This window comes from Panthera tigris, chromosome B3 (genome assembly GCF_018350195.1).
Source record: "Panthera tigris isolate Pti1 chromosome B3, P.tigris_Pti1_mat1.1, whole genome shotgun sequence".
Taxonomy (NCBI): Eukaryota; Metazoa; Chordata; class Mammalia; order Carnivora; family Felidae; genus Panthera; species Panthera tigris.
Window position 1 is genome coordinate 78,935,790 of NC_056665.1, and position 17,456 is coordinate 78,953,245.

At 33.9% G+C, this 17,456-nt stretch overlaps 1 long non-coding RNA gene across 1 annotated transcript in view; it reads right to left on the reverse strand.

Moving 5' to 3' along the window:
• The window catches only part of LOC122239247, a 93,627-nt gene extending 80,139 nt beyond the window's left edge, over positions 1–13,488 (reverse strand). Inside the window, exon 1 of the long non-coding RNA XR_006218194.1 lies at positions 13,405–13,488. This is a non-coding gene — a long non-coding RNA (uncharacterized LOC122239247). The remainder of the gene's footprint in view (positions 1–13,404) is intronic.
• Positions 13,489–17,456: the final 3,968 nt, after the last annotated feature.

Below are 17,456 nucleotides of genomic sequence, written 5' to 3' on the forward strand. Positions count from 1 at the left end.
AAGGAAAAATGTAATGGAATGTTTCTAAATTATATTAATATGTTTTATATTGAAAAAGAAAAACTTGTATCTATATAATCTGTTACGGTAATGAATAACATTATAATGAATAGCAAAGGGAAGTTAAATAAAAAGAATAGCAACTAATAAAGAATACATTTTTATTTTAGAGGTATTTTTCAAATTCCATAAAGTATCTCATGCTTGAATTAAAACTTTTACCTCAACAACAGAAGTATTGGACCCCGTAGTTCCTACTCTACTTCATTGTTTAAATTTGTAAAGGTATATAAAAACTCCAAGAGCAACCTAGAATGACAGAAATGAAGTAACTTGATTTTATTTCTTATTATTTATTTTTAATCTACTGCATACACAGAAGAACATGTAAAACCACAGCAATTGGAGACACAAACTGTCTAAATTAAGATCTAACAAACCCAAGTCATTATGCATTTACTCTCTAAATGAATGCAAACAACTGAGTCTAAATAAGTTACATGAAGATGCGATAACTAGTTTTCCCATTAGCTTCGAGGATGATATTTCATAATGCAAATTATAATAAGGACACAGTACTTTGAAATTGACACAGATTTTTTGAAACCTAAATAACAACCGCATCAACTTTTTTAGACTTTTGGCCAAAAAAAGAGTTTTTAATTCACCGATATTGTTTAGAATTACCAGTGCATGATAATAATATAAAAGCTTGTCAACTTTTAGTTTTACCAATTGTTTTTAAATTCTCTACAGGAAACACACCTCCTAACTGCCTGTATCCAGGGAAGACCACTCTCACCACCTACCCATCATGTGCCACTGATGCAAAGACTAATACTTGAAAAGCCTAGTAAAATGGACAAATGTAAAAATGTTGTAAACAAGAGAAGGCACAAATAAATGACACCAGGAATTAAAAAAAGGAGACACAATTTCAAATAGCATAGCCACTAAAGAAGTAAGAAGAACACTCTGAACAACTGTATGACAATATATGGGAAAATTTCAGATGAAATGAAAATACTCCAGTAAAATATAACTTAAAAAGCAACTAAGAAAGAAAAATTTAATAGTCAATTAAATTGAATGTTTATTTTTATTTGGAGAAAAATAGTAATCACCCAGGGTTAATGGTAATTTATGCCAAATATTCAAAGAACTGGGCATTACAATCTTAAGCTAACTTTTCCAGAAAATACAAAAAAGAGGACAAACTTTCCAACTCATTCCATGAGATCAGTGTATCCTTCCCACAACAACCAGACAAAGACAAGAAGAGGAAAGAAAGGGTTAGTGTAATTTGTGAACATCAATTTAAAAAATCTAAACAAAATATTAAACTGAAAATAGCAACATACAAAAAAATATATCATGAACATGTAGTATTTATCTGAACAATATAAGAGTTATTTGGCATTCTTAATAGAAAATCCATACTACGATTTTACATGCAAAAAAAGTTTTTACAACTTCAATGTGCATTCATGATTTTAAAAGTACACTTAAACTAGGAATAGAAGATAACTTCCTTATACATGCAAAAAGAAGTTTTTAAAAGTTCAACATACATTCATAATTTTAAAAACACACCGAAGTAGGAATAAAAGATAACTTCCCTAAAAGTTACCTGTGAAAAGTTTAGAGCAATCATCTTTAATGTAGGAACTTATGAAGCATACCCTAAAAAATTAGCTACAATTTTTCTGGTTCTACATATGAGTTTGGAAGTCACCACTCTGTTCTAACAAGTAAAAAGCTGAATATACTAAGAAATAATCAACTCTTCTAGGATCCATAAATGAGGAGAGGACACAGGACAAAACTCTGCCTGCAAGAGTGATGAGACAGGTGAATCAGGACATCTCGGGGTCCTTGAGGCACAAGCAGAAACTGCCTCGGGCAATCAGTGTCAGAGGAAGAAAAACCCGAACTTCAACTGATAAATTGTAGCAGCTCAGTGTAGACAATCCTGCAAGTTAAAAACTCCAGGGAGACCCAGTCATTGGGGGTCCCTCACAATTCTGTGAGATTTACCTCCAGGACCTCAAACATATTTCCACAATAAATATCAGAGAAAAATCTTGTCTGGCCCAGGCAGGGAGAGAAAAAAAGGAACCATTTTCTTTTTTTTTTTTTTTTTTTTTTAACATTTATTCATTTTTGGGAGTGAGAAAGACAGAGCATGAGCAGGGGAGGGGCAGAGAGAGAGGGAGACACAGAATCCGAAGCAGGCTCTAGGCTCCGAGCTGTCAGCACAGAGCCTGACGCGGGGCTCGAACTCTTAAACCCCGAGATCATGACCTGAGCTGAAGTCCGATGCTCAACTGACTGAGCCACCCAGGCGCACCCCTAAAATGGAACCATTTTCAAACACTCCAGAGCACTCTGCTCTTAGCAAGGACAGCTCTCAGGAGAAACTGTTTTACCAGAAGGTAACTTGCTTGGGTATTAATAGAACCTAACTGACCTGGGGAAAGAAAATACCCAATTACAGTCCACTCAGCAATCCTGTCCCAAACAAAAAAGGAGAAAAGTGGGCCAAAGACCTTAACAGACATCTCACCAAAGAAGATACAGAAATAGCAAATAAGCATATGAAAAGATGCTTCACATCATATATCCTCAGGGAAATGCAAATTAAAACAACAATGAGATACCACTCCCTACCTATTTGAATGGCAAAATCCAGAACAAAACCCAGATGCTGATAAGGATGTAAAGTAATGGGAACACTCATTTATTGCTGGTGGGAATGTAATATAGATCAAACACTTTGGAAGACAGTTTGGCATTTTCTTACAAAACTAGAACTCTTATCATACCATACTGTAATCACACTCCTTGGTATTTACCCAAAAGAATTGAAAACTTATGTCCATATAACAATCTGCACATCAGTGTTCACAGGAACTTAATGCACAATTGTCAAAAATTGGAAGCAACCATGATTTCCTTCCGTAGGTGAATGGATAAGTAAACTGTGGTATATCCAGACAATGGAATATTATTCAGCTCTAAAAAGAAATGTTTTTCAATACATGAGAGATGTGGAGAAAAAAAATAAGTATGCCTTCAAAGAGAAAGAAGCCAGTATGAAAAGACCAATGCTATATGATTTAACTACATGATATTCTAGAAAATGCAAAACTATGTTGACAGTAGAAAGACCAGTAGTTGCCAGAGTGGGAAAGAAAGGGAGGAATAGGTGAACACAGAGAATGTTTAGGGCAGTGAAATTACTGCATATGAAACCATGACGGTGAATACATGTCATTATGTTTTTGTCCAAACTATAAAATGTACAACATCAACAGTGAACCATAATGTAAATTGTGACTTTTGGCTGATGATTAATCATGTAACTTCATCAGTTGTAACAAATGTACTACGCTGGTGGAGGATGGTCATAATGGGGTAAGTTACATTTATGTAGGGGCAGAGGATATATGGGTTATTTCTGCACCTTTCTCTTAACTTTGCTGTGGATCTAATCTCTTCTAAAAATAAAGGCTTTCAAATTTTCAATATATATATATATATATATATATATATATATGTATATATGTATATATATATTTAATTTATACACAGGTCAAAAACACATCTATCACCACACTAATACAGATAAGAAACTGTACTTGGGTAATCAGATAAGAAAAAGAAACTAAATGCCTAAGAATTAGAAAAGCAGAAACAACACTGTCATTATCGCAGATGATTCTTGTCTACATTGAAAATTCAAAATAAACTGTGAACAAATTATTAAAAATAAGTTTAGCACAGTGTCAGGATACAAGTGAAATATGAAAGAATTTTGTTGTACATCAGAAGCAAACTGATCATAATTTTTAAAAGATAGCATTACAATAGCAACAAAATATATACATTACTGAGGCAGAAGTCGACAAAGACGTTTGCATCATTTGTGGAGATCATTAGAAAATTTATTGAAAGATCTTAAGGAATACCCAATCAACTGAGAGATATACTATGTTTACAAATTTAGAAACTTACTTTTATATATATGTCAGTTTCTCCAAATATATCTATAGGTTCTGTATAAACTAAATAGATATCCCAGTAAGATTTTTTAAACGAATTCAACACCAAAATTTTGTTAGAAGAACAAAGGGCCACGTATATCCAAAACATTCAGAAACAAGATTAATGTGGAAAACATTTCCACCAAGATCTCAAAAATTATTATAAATTTCAAGTATTTAGAAGAATAGCATACTGGAATAGAGACAAAAAGATCAGTGGAACCAAATAAAAGCCAGTATATAGATACATGTGTATATATAGAACTTTAATATATGACAGATGTGTTATAGAGCATTGTGAATATGAAGAACTATTCCCTAGAAGATGTTCAAAAGCTTGCTTATTCATAGTGGGTGGTTGGGGGGGGGGGAGAATGGAACTGTACTTCACACTATACACAAAAACCCACTTCCAAGTGGAACAAAGATTTCAAGGTGGAAAGCAAAACGTTACAAATTTTAGATAAAAAGAAGATAGTTTTATAATCTCAGAATAGGGATAAAAAGGAAAAAGTTTTAATTCCTAATCATGAAAGATAATATATATATATGATTACATTGGTAGTTTAAATTTTTGTTCATCAAGAGCCATAGTTAACAAATTAGAAAATTAACCATAAAATGGGAGAAAATAACTGCAGCATATATAATTGATGAAAAAAATAGTAGTTAAACTATATAACAGATTCCTCTAAAGCAGAAACAAAAACAGGAAAAATATATGAGCAGGAATTTCCAAGAAGTTTAAATATGTATGGGCAATAATTCAAGTAAAATAAAGTGCAACATCATTCATCAGTGCCATGTCAAATAAGCCCAGAATGAGATACTTTTCGACACACTTAGTTTACCAAACATCATGAATTCTGGTAGTGTCAAATGTTGAAGTCACTGATCAATAAAATGCAATTTTTCTATATGTGCTTTTATATACTGTTGATAGCAGTATAAAATGATCAACTACTTTGGCAACGTTTTGTATCAGTTGGTAAAGTTGAACATGTGCACGCAATATGACATGGCCATTCCACTCCTAGATATAATCTTTAGAGACACCTTGGAGCAGGTGCACCAGGAGCCAGGTATAAGAATGTCTGCGGCAACATCATGTGAAATTATTAAACACTGAAAACAACTCAAATGCCCAACGATAGGAGAATGGATACATAAATGGGTAAATGACACTATATGCAGTAGGGAAAATAAACAAATTAGACAACAAAATGGAGGAAACTTGAGAACAGAGTTTGAATAAATATCCATTCTAAATATCATATAGTGTACAATTTTAATAAAGTTCAGTAAAGACTAAATATTTATAGATGCATAGATATAACAGAAAATTAATTTTTAAATCAAAGAAATAGTGCTTGCATGTGAGGAAAGAGGCAGGGAGATGGGCTAGACTACAAAAGCCATATTCATAATGTTCTAGAGAGTACATTGAATGATGCATTGACTGTTTAATCATCATGGTTTATGATTTACATATGGGAAATGCAATATTAAATGGATCAAATCAAGTGGTAAAAGACAACTAAATTTTTTTTAATAATTTTTTTTTAATGTTTATTTATTCTTGAGACAGAGACAGCACATGAACAGGGGAGGGGCAGAAAGAGGGAGGACACAGAATCTGAAACAGGCTCCAGACTCAGATGTCAGCACAGAGCCCGACGTGGGGATCGAACCCATGAACTGTGAGATCATGACGTGAGCCGAAGTCGGATGCTCAACCGACTGAGTCACCCAGGCGCTCCAGACAACTAATTTTTTTTAGAAAGATAAATAAGAAAAAGAAGGAACAAGGATGAGAGGAAAACAATGTAGTTACCCACCATACTCTTAAACATGTGTTCTGATGGTGGGTGATGGGTGCCAAGGGGCAACAATGAGTGCAACAGGAATCCTTTCTTGGACATAAATGAAACACATGGAAGGTATGTTTCAGAGCATTCTGATGTGTGATCTTGTTTAGTGTATTATGGTTTTGCTTGAAAAGACTACTTGAAAAGACAATAGAAACTGTAGGAAATCAATTGTTTGTAGAGGAAAAAATACACTTTTACAAGATATTAGGAATAAAATTTAGGAACATGAAGAAAAGTGAACTTTAAATCTTACTAAGGCTCTAGATATAGCTACAACTTAATAAAAAAATACAAAAGACAGAACAGTATTCTAACCCCATGAGGAAACAATTCTACAACATAAATGACTCAGTTTTGCCAACAAATAAAAGGCATGTGGAACAAAAAAGAGCAGTGACAAAGCTTAAAATAACATTTTATTGCAATATATGGACTAATTAGACCTTATTCAGATCTTGATTCAAAGTGTTACAAAAATGTATTAAACAGGGAGAATTTAAACACTATTTGATACGTTAAATAATCATTATTTTTATTGTGATAATGGTATTGTGATTTTTTATAAGACCTTAGTTTTTAAGACAAATGCTAACATATTTACAGATGATACACTAAAATATTGTGAATTTGCTTAAAGATAATTGTGGAGAGAGAAGTGGATAAGAACATAGAAGCCAGATTGGTCAGAAAATGATAGCTGAGACTAGAGATGGATACTAGGATATTTTTTTATATTGTTCTCTCTAAATGTGGATATGGTTGAAATTTTCTACTATAACATGGAAAAATTATATATATACTGTGTATCCTATTTATTTCTCATAACAAGCCCATAAAGAAAAGAGTGTTATATACTACACTTTTTTTTTTAAGAAAAAATGAAACCCAGGAAGCTAAGGGATATGTAAGTTAAGTTATAATGAGGCAGAACTGAGATCACAATCTAGAGGCTACAGACTTAACCAATGTTTTTCTACCCACCTCTGAATCCATAGAATTTTATGCTCCCACTAGGTGATGTTCCAGATCATTATTTATAAATGAGATGAACCTTGGTGGAATGACTCTCTAAGCAACATAAAGCAACATATTCTTAGACAGATAAATGGAGTGTGTTGTAACCTTGTAAACAACTTCTAAAAATGAACCAGCCCTTGGAGTTTTTTTTCATCACCTTTCCCCCAGGAGAAACACTTGTCAAAAACTGAATGCACTTCATTGTTGCTTCATTAATAACTTCTCTGAATAAATGCAAAAAAGTTACTATTTCTAAAAGTAGTGTGCCATTTAAATTAATGTCGCAGTTTCGGCAACATCTTCAGGTGCCAAGGGAACAGACAAAAAGGTAAATATTGGATTCTATGTGATTTTAACCACAGTTATTAAAAGGCTTACAGCCTAGAAAGGAAGAAAGGAAGGGAAAAAGAGACCAGGGTATGGCATAGTATTTGATGGGCATGGTGGAGCAGGGAGATGAAAATTAAATGCCCAGTTTTAAATGGCTTACTGTGGTTTGTTTGAAAAAATACCTAGTCTGGTATGAAAATTCACTCTTTAAATCTTTTTGGCAGAAATAAATGCCTCCATGTTTACAAAAGTATGCCTATGAAAGACTGAAAATATTACGTTAATAAAGTTACTAAAAGCCAGACAGCAACAGAAATGTTAAAGAAACCTAGACCCAGAATGACAAAAATTAAAAACAAAATAAAACTTCTAATAGAACATTTAAGATTTTTGTCATATTCTCTTAATGTATTTACTTCTTAAATTCTCTTAATGTAGTTACTTCTTAAAAACTCAGTTTCATTTCGGCTTAACTTGGTCTTTCCACATAGTTTGTAAATATTCTATTTTGTGGTTAAAACTAATAACTCTCCTTGTCATCAACACAAGCCTGGTTCCCTAAAGCATTTTTAAATTCAAAGGTAATTCGGTTTCAGAGCAAAGTCATGCACAGAATTCTAATTTGCAGTGGAAAATCTGCACCATGCCTGATGATGTCTCCCTGGAGACAAAACATCAGGTAGTTTTGTCAATCAAATCAAAGTCATCATGTTCCCTTCTAATTTATTATAGTTATTTATATGTTTACTTATGTCTTCAAGGGAGATTTGATTATGAATTATTTACTGTTGTTATTCTCTTGTAATGCACCAATCACCATATCGAGACCAATTTAGGAATGATGTCTGCAAATTTCCAGATAAAGAATACTAAGCGATTTGTGTGATAAACTAATGATACCATGAAAGAAGGGAGATTGTTCTACATGAAATTCCTTCTTCGTCTCTCTTAAAAGCTTAGCAATATTTCCAAATCCAGTTCTTCATTCTCCTCTGTAAAGCCTTCTTTAACGATTCTTGTTGCTGGTGACAGTTTCTTTCCTTGATAATTAAATATCTCTTATCCTATCCCATATATGTAACTTTTGACCATTGATTTCTTCTTTATTTAAATTTAAATTTAACTTTTCAGTCCTAGAGGAAAAGGATGACTAGTCTATTTTTTCTCTAATAACTTGTATATAATTTTATTAGAATGTTTTGTACAATTAATGCTAACAATAGATACTGGTGACTTTATTGATTGAATGGTTCTGTGATAGACTGCAATATTGATCCAAATTCTTAAACATCCCACTTACAGCATTTGCATTGTAATTTTGAAGTGCTCTTTCAAGGTAAGGGAGGGGGCATAAATTGCTAGTCATGTGACATGCCTTGGTTAAAATAATGTTAGTGGTTTGTTTGGATGAAAAGCAAAACATTATCAGCAGAGGCTTGAGGTGTCATCAGCAGAGGCTTGAATGGGCTTACACAATGAGGTTTGTTGTCTTACACCTCTACAAATTCTATAAAGAAAAACATTGCCAGATTAAACCGGGAGAAGGACCAGAAATATTTGCAGCAGAACTAAGAGGCCCTACTAATAATATTTGAAGCCATCCTAGATCAACCAAGAGCCAGCCATCCCTAGATGTATAAGCAAGTCCAACCAAGATAATTAGAACAACCAATGTGACCAACCTATATGCATGAGCAACAAATACTTATTGTATAATGCCACTGTTTTTGTAGTTAATTATCATACAATATACTCATGGTGATAAATATTGATGAAACCCTAAACATTTTTTAATGTTTATTTATTTTGGGAGAGAGAGTGTGCATGTGCGAGTGGGGGAGAGGCAGAGAGAGAGGGAGAAAGTGAATCCCAGCCAGGCTCTGCACTGTGAGCACAGAACCCTACACAGGGCTCAACTCCCTGAACCATGAGATCATGACTGAGCCAAAATCAAGAGTCAGACACTTTAACCCAGGTGCCCCCTAAAAAAATATTTTAAGAGAATTTACAAAGTAGTACAATTAGAGAAAGTTTTGTAATAAAGTTTGTTAGTGATTTGCTTCAATTAAAGTGAGAAAGAGACAAGATATTTGAGGTAAGAATCTATTCATGCACTCATTAAAAAACTTTCATCAAGCTGATATGATGTGACACAAACTGTAAATGACATTGGAGAAATAAGAATAATGAGACACAGTTCCTACACCTAAGCAAACCATTAAGCCAACAATATGATTACATTATGATGTTTTGATTGGTAGATACTTTTACAGCTTTCTGTAGGAGCCACTATAGAAAGGAATTCAGCTTGCAGCATTAGATAAATTTTCTTGGAAGAAGCACTTGTTGAAATGTCAAAAAGATTTTTTGGGTTATCAGAAAAAGGTGAGAAGGCATCTACCTAAATAAATCCCACAGTCTCAGATCAGCACATTTTGAAGAAGAGAAAATCATTGGGTGTTCCTCAAACCAGGGATATACAGATAACACTGGCAAGTTAGGTAGAGCCTAGAAAATTAGTCTTCTTAGAAATAATTAAGATTTTGGACTTCACTCAGTAGGTTATGAGGACTGACTGAAATTTTTACAAAGAAGAATGACATGATAAAGCTTAGATTTTATAGAGATTAGTTAGATGCAAAGTGTGAGGGGGGATTGGAGTGAATAAAGGCATCCAGTTGAGAAATGATGAGGCCCTAAAATCAGACAGGGTAGTGGACATCCTATTTAAAGATACTAAGGGAGTATAATCAATTAGTCGTGGTAATAGAAAGTAGATGGTAGGCTAAAAAAGGGAAAGTACAAGATTTCTGGACTAAAAGAAATGGGTAAAAGAGTGAGGGAAGATGTCAAAAGAATAGTTTGTAAAGGGGAAAAGTGAATTCAGTTTGAATGCTTTGTTGAGATTTGGGTATCTCCTCCATCCTGGAGAAAATTATACAGAAATTTGGGGATAAAGGGACAAGAGCTTTAAGTATATATGGCAATAGAAATACAAGCTTTATTAGCATATTTAATTACAGTTGAGCTATGGGTGAAATAAGCATCTGCAGTGAGACAAGAAAACAGTGAGGAAAACTTCCTGGAAAATACAACATTAGAATGTAGGTGTTGAGAAGCATTTAGGTTTGGAGACTGGTTAAGAATACTGGATAGAAGAAGAATAAGGGAGGGACTGGGGATATTGAATTCACCAAGAGAGTAAAGAGAGGGTTCAAGTGATCTAAGCTGAATAAGGAAGGAAAGAAAACTAAGGGTGGTGTATTTTCTTACATATATAGGTAAGATATCAAATATAAGAAAAGTTCTAAATTATTCTATTGAGTGAGGAATAAAATGAAAAGGACATAAAAATTTGATTTAAAGATTGTACTTGAGACAATGAAGGACACCATATAATAATAAAAGGAACAATCAAATAAGAAGATATAACAATTATAAATATTTATACATCTAACATAAGAGCACCCAGATAAATAAAACAATAACAAACATAAGGGATAATACAATTGATAATAACATAATAATAGGGGATCTTAACACCCCACTTACATCAATGAACAGATCATCTAAACAGAAAATCAACATGGAAACAATGGCTTTGAATGAAGCAATGGACCAAATGGATTTAACAGATATATACAGAACATTCCACACTAAAACAGAAGAATACACATTCTTTTCAAGTGCACATAAAACATTCTCCAGAATGGATCACATATTAGGTCATAAATCAGATTTCAACAAATACAATAAGATTGAAATCAAACCATACTCAAAAATAAATTCAAAATGGGTAAAAGATCTAAATGTGATACCGAAAACCATAAAAACCATAGAGGAGAACACAGGCAGTAACTTCTTTGACATAGGTCATAGCAACTTCTTTCTTGATAGATCTCTTCAGGTAAAGGAAACAAAATCAAAGATGAACTGCTAGAACTACATCAAAATAAAAAGCTTCTGCATAGTGAAGGAAACAATAAACAAAACTAAAAGGCAACCTACCGAATGGGTAAAGATATTTGCAAATGTCATATCTGATAAGGGGTTAAATATCTAAATATATAAACAACTTAAACTCAACACCTAAAAATTGAATAGTCCAATTAAAAATGGGCAGAAGACATGAATAGAAATTCTTCCAAAGATGACATACAGATGGCCAACAAACACATGAAATGATGCTCAACATCACTCATCATCAGGGAAATGCAAGTCAAAACCACAATGAGATATCACCACATATCTCTCAGAATGGCTAAAATCAACAACACAAGAAGCAATAAGTGTTGGGGAGAATGTAGAGAAAGGGGAACCCTCTTGCACTATTGGTGGAAATGCAAACTGGTCATCTTCTCTGGAAAACAGTATGGAGATTCTTCAAAAAGTTAAAAATAGTATGACCCTATGATCCAGCAATCACACTACTAGATATCTACCCCCAAAATATAAAAATATTAATTCAAATGCACCCTGATATTTATTGCATCATTGTCTACAATAGATTTATTATGGAAACAGCCCAAGTGTCCATCGACAGATGAATAAAGAAGATAAAGAAGAAATAAATAATTTGCCATCTTGCCATTTGCAACAACAGAGATGGAGTTAGAGAGCAATTTGCTAAGCAAATTAAGTGAATCAGACAAAGACAAATACCATGATTTTCACTCATATGTAGAATTAAGAAACAAATGAGCAGAGGAAAAAAAAAAAAACAGAGAGAGGAAAACCAAGAAATAGACTCTTAACTATAGGGAACAAATTGATGGTTACCAGAAGGGAGGTGGGTGGGGGGATAGACTGAATAGGTGAAGGGGATTAAGGAGTACACTTGTGATGAGCACTGGGTGATGTATGGAAGTGTTGAATCACTATACTCTACACCTAAAACTAAGACTATACTGTATATTTACTAAAAGGAATTTAAACAAAAACTTTTTTTAAAAAATAAAGATTGAACTTGAATGATGTGGAGAATTAAGTACAGAGGTAAAAGGTTAGTCTGACTGTCTTTATACTGCAGCCCTAGCTAAATCAGGGAGAATATGTTTCTTGCAGCTAAATTTCTTGGCAATCTTCATGAATATGGCAAACTGTAATTTCCAAAAATGTTCACAGCAATATTTTCAGTTCTACATATTCTTCCAGAACTTTTCCACTCCCCATCAAGAAGCAGTATATTGCCTCTTGCCTTTGAGTCAGGATAGGATTAAAAAATTGCCTCAATGAATAAAATAGGGCAGACGTGACTTTGAGTGATTTCTAGGTCTCATTTAATCCCATTTACTATATATAACAATCTCATTTAATATATGTAACAACCTTTGGATGTAAGTTCTGTATCATCCACATTCTATATGTGGGATCTTGAGGCTCACAGAGCTTGGGTAACATATTGAAGATAACATAGGTGGTAAGTGGCACAGCTGGGATGATTTGATGTGTAGGATTTTCCCTCAAAGCTGTTGGTTGTAAACCCAGGCTCTGAATCCAGATTGCCTCAGCTTGAATTCAAACTCAATCCAAGATATAATCTCTGCCAAATACTTAGAACAATATTAACACAGTATGTTTTAAATGCAATCTGTATTAAGATAAAGCATTATTTACAATATTGGGAGTATCGCCTTTAATGCATTATTTCAATAGTTTTCCAGATTTAATGTACAGTCACAAAAGTTAAGGCTAATTAAAGAAATGTATACATATCATATATCTAAACACATAACATTGGGTTGCAGAGTTGAAAGTGAGTTAAGTAATCTAGTTAAATAAAGTACGATTTTATCTAATATGGTACACTCATTCTTAATTCAGAGATTTCTTGTCTGAGTATATGACCCCCAAGAGGGATCCTAAGGAAGTCCTAACTGTGCTCTGAAACTATTTTTTGCTTATCCCTCTTCTAGTTGTTAGGCTTCAGGAATATCCTTTCAGGGATACAGGATTCTACTCAAGTAACTGCTACAGAATATCATCCTCTGTATTTGGAGCCACCATTGGATGTTCCTAACTATGGCAACAGGAAAGCTCCAAAAAAACACTTTACAATGTCCAAATGTTTATGACAATATTTGTTATTAGTTATCTGGTTATTATTTTTTCTAAATCTTGAGGCCACTCTGTCAACATACCTTTCTTATGGAAAACAATAGAAGGAAGGTACACCCTCAAGAAAGTGTGAAGTGAAGGGTTATAAGATCATGACAAGTTCAGAAAATAAGTGTGGCAAAATAAGTTGGGAGAATTAGAACAATGAGAAGGGAATATTGGAATTAAGAATTTTAGAGTTTTTACCATTCTAGGTGACACCAAGTCTAAGGTTTAGTTATTGGAGAGGCTGACTAGAGTCTACTGCTGAGAGTTAATAAGTTGTTAGCTGGAGTTCAAGAGTGTCATATCCACGGACAAGGAGTTTAAGAGATCAGTGTAGAGGCTAAAAGAGGGTGAATCAGTTGCCAAAGTTCTTTTTTCATGAATCTGTGCATTTACAAAGGCTGTTTCTTCTGCCTAGAATATCTTTACAACCACCCATTTGCCTGTCAAACTCCTATGCTTTTTTCAAGTACCAGCTCAAATCTCAACCACTCTATGAATCATTGCCTATGAATCATGTCAAATTAATTCCTACAAGCTCTCTGATCTTATAGCATTTTATTCTCACCTTGATTATAGCATTTAACAGACTAAATTTTATCTATATTTTTGCAAATATTTCTCTCCATTAGTGAACTTCTCAACGGTAGCCACCAGGTCACATTCTCTAATGTAAGCTCCATAGCATATATAGCACCTGCCATGTAGGCAGTTCACAACATTATGTTTATGAAGTTAAATAATGGATAAATAAGCAACAGCCACCAAAGGAATATACAGGAGGCATAATTAATTCTTATTTGAGAAAGCAAGTAGAGTGTCATATAAAAAGAATCGGATGAACCAGAATTTTAAGAGGTGTAAGTTTTCACTAATCACAGAACTGGAAGGAGGGCAATCCAGGCTGAGCAAACCACAGAAGCAAAAGAGCAGCATGTGAAAAGGCCAAGAGCATTCAGAAATGGTATGGATTCATCATTCATTGGTACACTAATTTAAGAGATATTTATTGATCACCTCTCCACCCCAACCGCTGTACTGAGTACAGGGGATAAAAATAAAATAATACACTGTTGTTATCCACAAGGATCCATAATCTTAACAAGGAAAACAAACATGAAAAGAGAAAAATCATTATACATCATGGAAATATTATTACAGAAACATTAACTAAGCCACGGGGGTAGCATAGACAACAGGCAGGAAAATTAGCCATTTCTGGGGGCTTAGATGAGACCACAATGGTGTGATATTTCACTGAGTATTTCAAGGTGAAGAATGGAGAAACGGACTTTTTAGCAAAATAAGAAGCCATAAGTGCAAATGTTTTTGTGTTTTATTTTGTTTGTTTGTTTGTTTGTTTGTTTTGAGAGAAAGCCAACAAGGGGAAGGGCAGAGGAAGAAAGACAGAGAGAATCCCAAAGAGACTCCATGCTCATTGTGGAGTGTAACATGGGGCCCGATCTCATGTCTGTGAGACCATGACCGAAATCAAGAGTCAGATGCTTAACTAACTGAACCAGATGCCCCATATGCAAATGTTTTGTTTCTTTGTCTGTTTCTTTGTTTGTTTAATAACTTCATTGCAGAGGGTGCTGTGCTCCCAGGTAAGAAATTACAAATGTTATTTGGTAGACAACAGCAAGCCAATAAAAATTTTAAATTGAATAGAAGTATGGTCACATTTATTTTAAGAGCAGATAATGCTGACAGGTCTGTGGAAGATCCACTAGAATGGAAAGGCAATGGAAGCAGAGACCAGCTAAGAGGTTGGCAAAAGGTGAAGAGAAGGCAGAAATGGATAGAAAAAGATGTTCAAGAGAATTTTACATAGAAAAAGAGGCCTGATCCTGAAGAAATGATGTCAAAAGTTTTTAATTTATTTAATAATCAAATATTTTGATGAAAGACAAAATGACTTGCTTTAATGGGCACTTTTATCAAGATGTTTCTCACAGCAATGTGAATGGTGGATTAGAAAGCCAAGAGACCAAAGGCAGAGAGATCTGTTATGGATTTATCACAAAGGCCTAGGGAAGAGATCCTGAGGGCTCAAACTGGAATTATGGAAAAAGGATGTAAGAAATCAAGGCAGGAGTGATAGAACATATATGTGAAATGTAAGTGGGATGGTTTCTTTATGTATGTATGTATGTATGTATGTATGTATCTATCTATCTATCTATCTATTTATTTATTTATTTATTTATTTGACAAATAGTTTTTCAGATACCATGCACCAAAAACTTTGCAGAAGTGGACAAAATAAACATCCCATCCCAGAGCATATGGCTCAGTATAAAGAGAGATAATTTAAGCAAGTAATTATACAAAGAGATGATTAAATGCTGTGTTATGAAAGCAGATAATATTATGGGATAACATAACTATAGCATTCAACATGGTCTAGAGAGTTAGGAGATGGTGATATTTAGACTGACACCTAAAGAATGAGTGGGCATTAGGCAGGCCAAATCCAGGGAAAGAGAATTTTGATAGGAAGAATAACATGGGTAGGGGACCTTATGGGAAGAATAGCATATGGGTAGGGGACTTTACTGTAGTCAACGATTGAGTTGAAAGCTGAGCAGAAGGTAGGGAATTGGAGAATACAAATGGAAATAACTTGTTCTAGAAGTTTGGGTTAAAGAGATGGGTTTTATCAGATGGCCTACATGGAATCAAACAGGGTCTTATTTGCCAGTTTTTGAGTTGAAATATCTATACCAGAAAATATACAAATTTTAAGTGTAAAGTTCAAAGTTTTGAAGATTATATAGAAACTATTTAGAAGCCATCTAACCGTCACCTCACTCAAGGTATAGAATATTTCCATCACCTCAGGAAATTTCCTCATGTCCCCTTCAGATCAATCCTCCAAAAAAATCACTATTCTAATTTCTATTACCATAGCTTACTTATTTGTGCTTGTTCTAGAATATTATATGAACAGAAGAATATAGTATGTTTTCTTTTTGGCCTGACTTCTTTTATTCAATATTACATTCTGGAGATTCATCCAGTTGTGTTGTGAATCATCAGTTTTTTTGCTTTTTGTTACTGAGTAGTTAGTATTCCATTGTACCGATAGAGCATATGTCGTTCTACCCACTCATCTATCTGCTCATGAACATTTTACCATTTTGAACAGGTCTTTTTATGGAAATATTTTTCATCTTTCTAGGTCTACTGGGTCATAGGCAGGTGTATATTTGACTTTATAAGAAAATGTTAATCTGTTTTTCAAAGTGGTTGTATCATTCTAATTTTCTACTAGTGGTTTCTGAAAGTTTCAGTTTTGCCACATTCTTTCTAGCAGTTGATATTTTCAGTCTCTTTAAATTTCAGTAATTCTAGAGTGAGTTTTTAATTTGAGGTTTTAATTTTCAATTCCATTATGACTAATAAATTTAAGCATTTTTCATGGGTTTTTGGTTATTTGTGTATTTTTTGTGAAGTGTCTGTTCAAGAGTTTTTACTTTTTAAGATGGAAGAGGTGAGAATATTTAGACACACAAAACCAAGAATAAGTCCTAAGAGGGAAACTGAAAATATAGAAGAGAAAGAAAATTAAGAAAGTTCTCAGTGTATATCCAAAGTTTATAACATATATTGCAAGTATTGGATAGGCGACATATTTGCTTTTGTAATTTTGTTTGGTGGGGACTCAGAAACATTTGGACGTTACTACTGGTAGTATAAATTTGAGAACATCCAGAAGATCTTGAGTGATAGCTTATAGTTATCCCAAATCACTTTTTCTAACTTTTACTTTTTTTTAATTTTATTTTAAGGTTTATTTATTTTTGAGAGAGAGACAGAGTACTAGTGAGGGAGGGGCAGAGAGATAGGGAGACTCAGAATCTGAATGAAGCAGGTTTCAGGCTCTGAGCTGTCAGCACAGAGCCTAATGTGGGGTTTGAACATATGAACTGTGAGATCATGACCTGAACAGAAGTCATATGCTTAACCGACCCTGCCACCAAGGTGCCCCTAGCTTCTATTTTTTTCTCACCACTCCTGATTTTGAAATAGCATGAAGTTTTGCCTCTGTTCCCACAAGATACCATTGTCCTGCATTTAAAGGGGG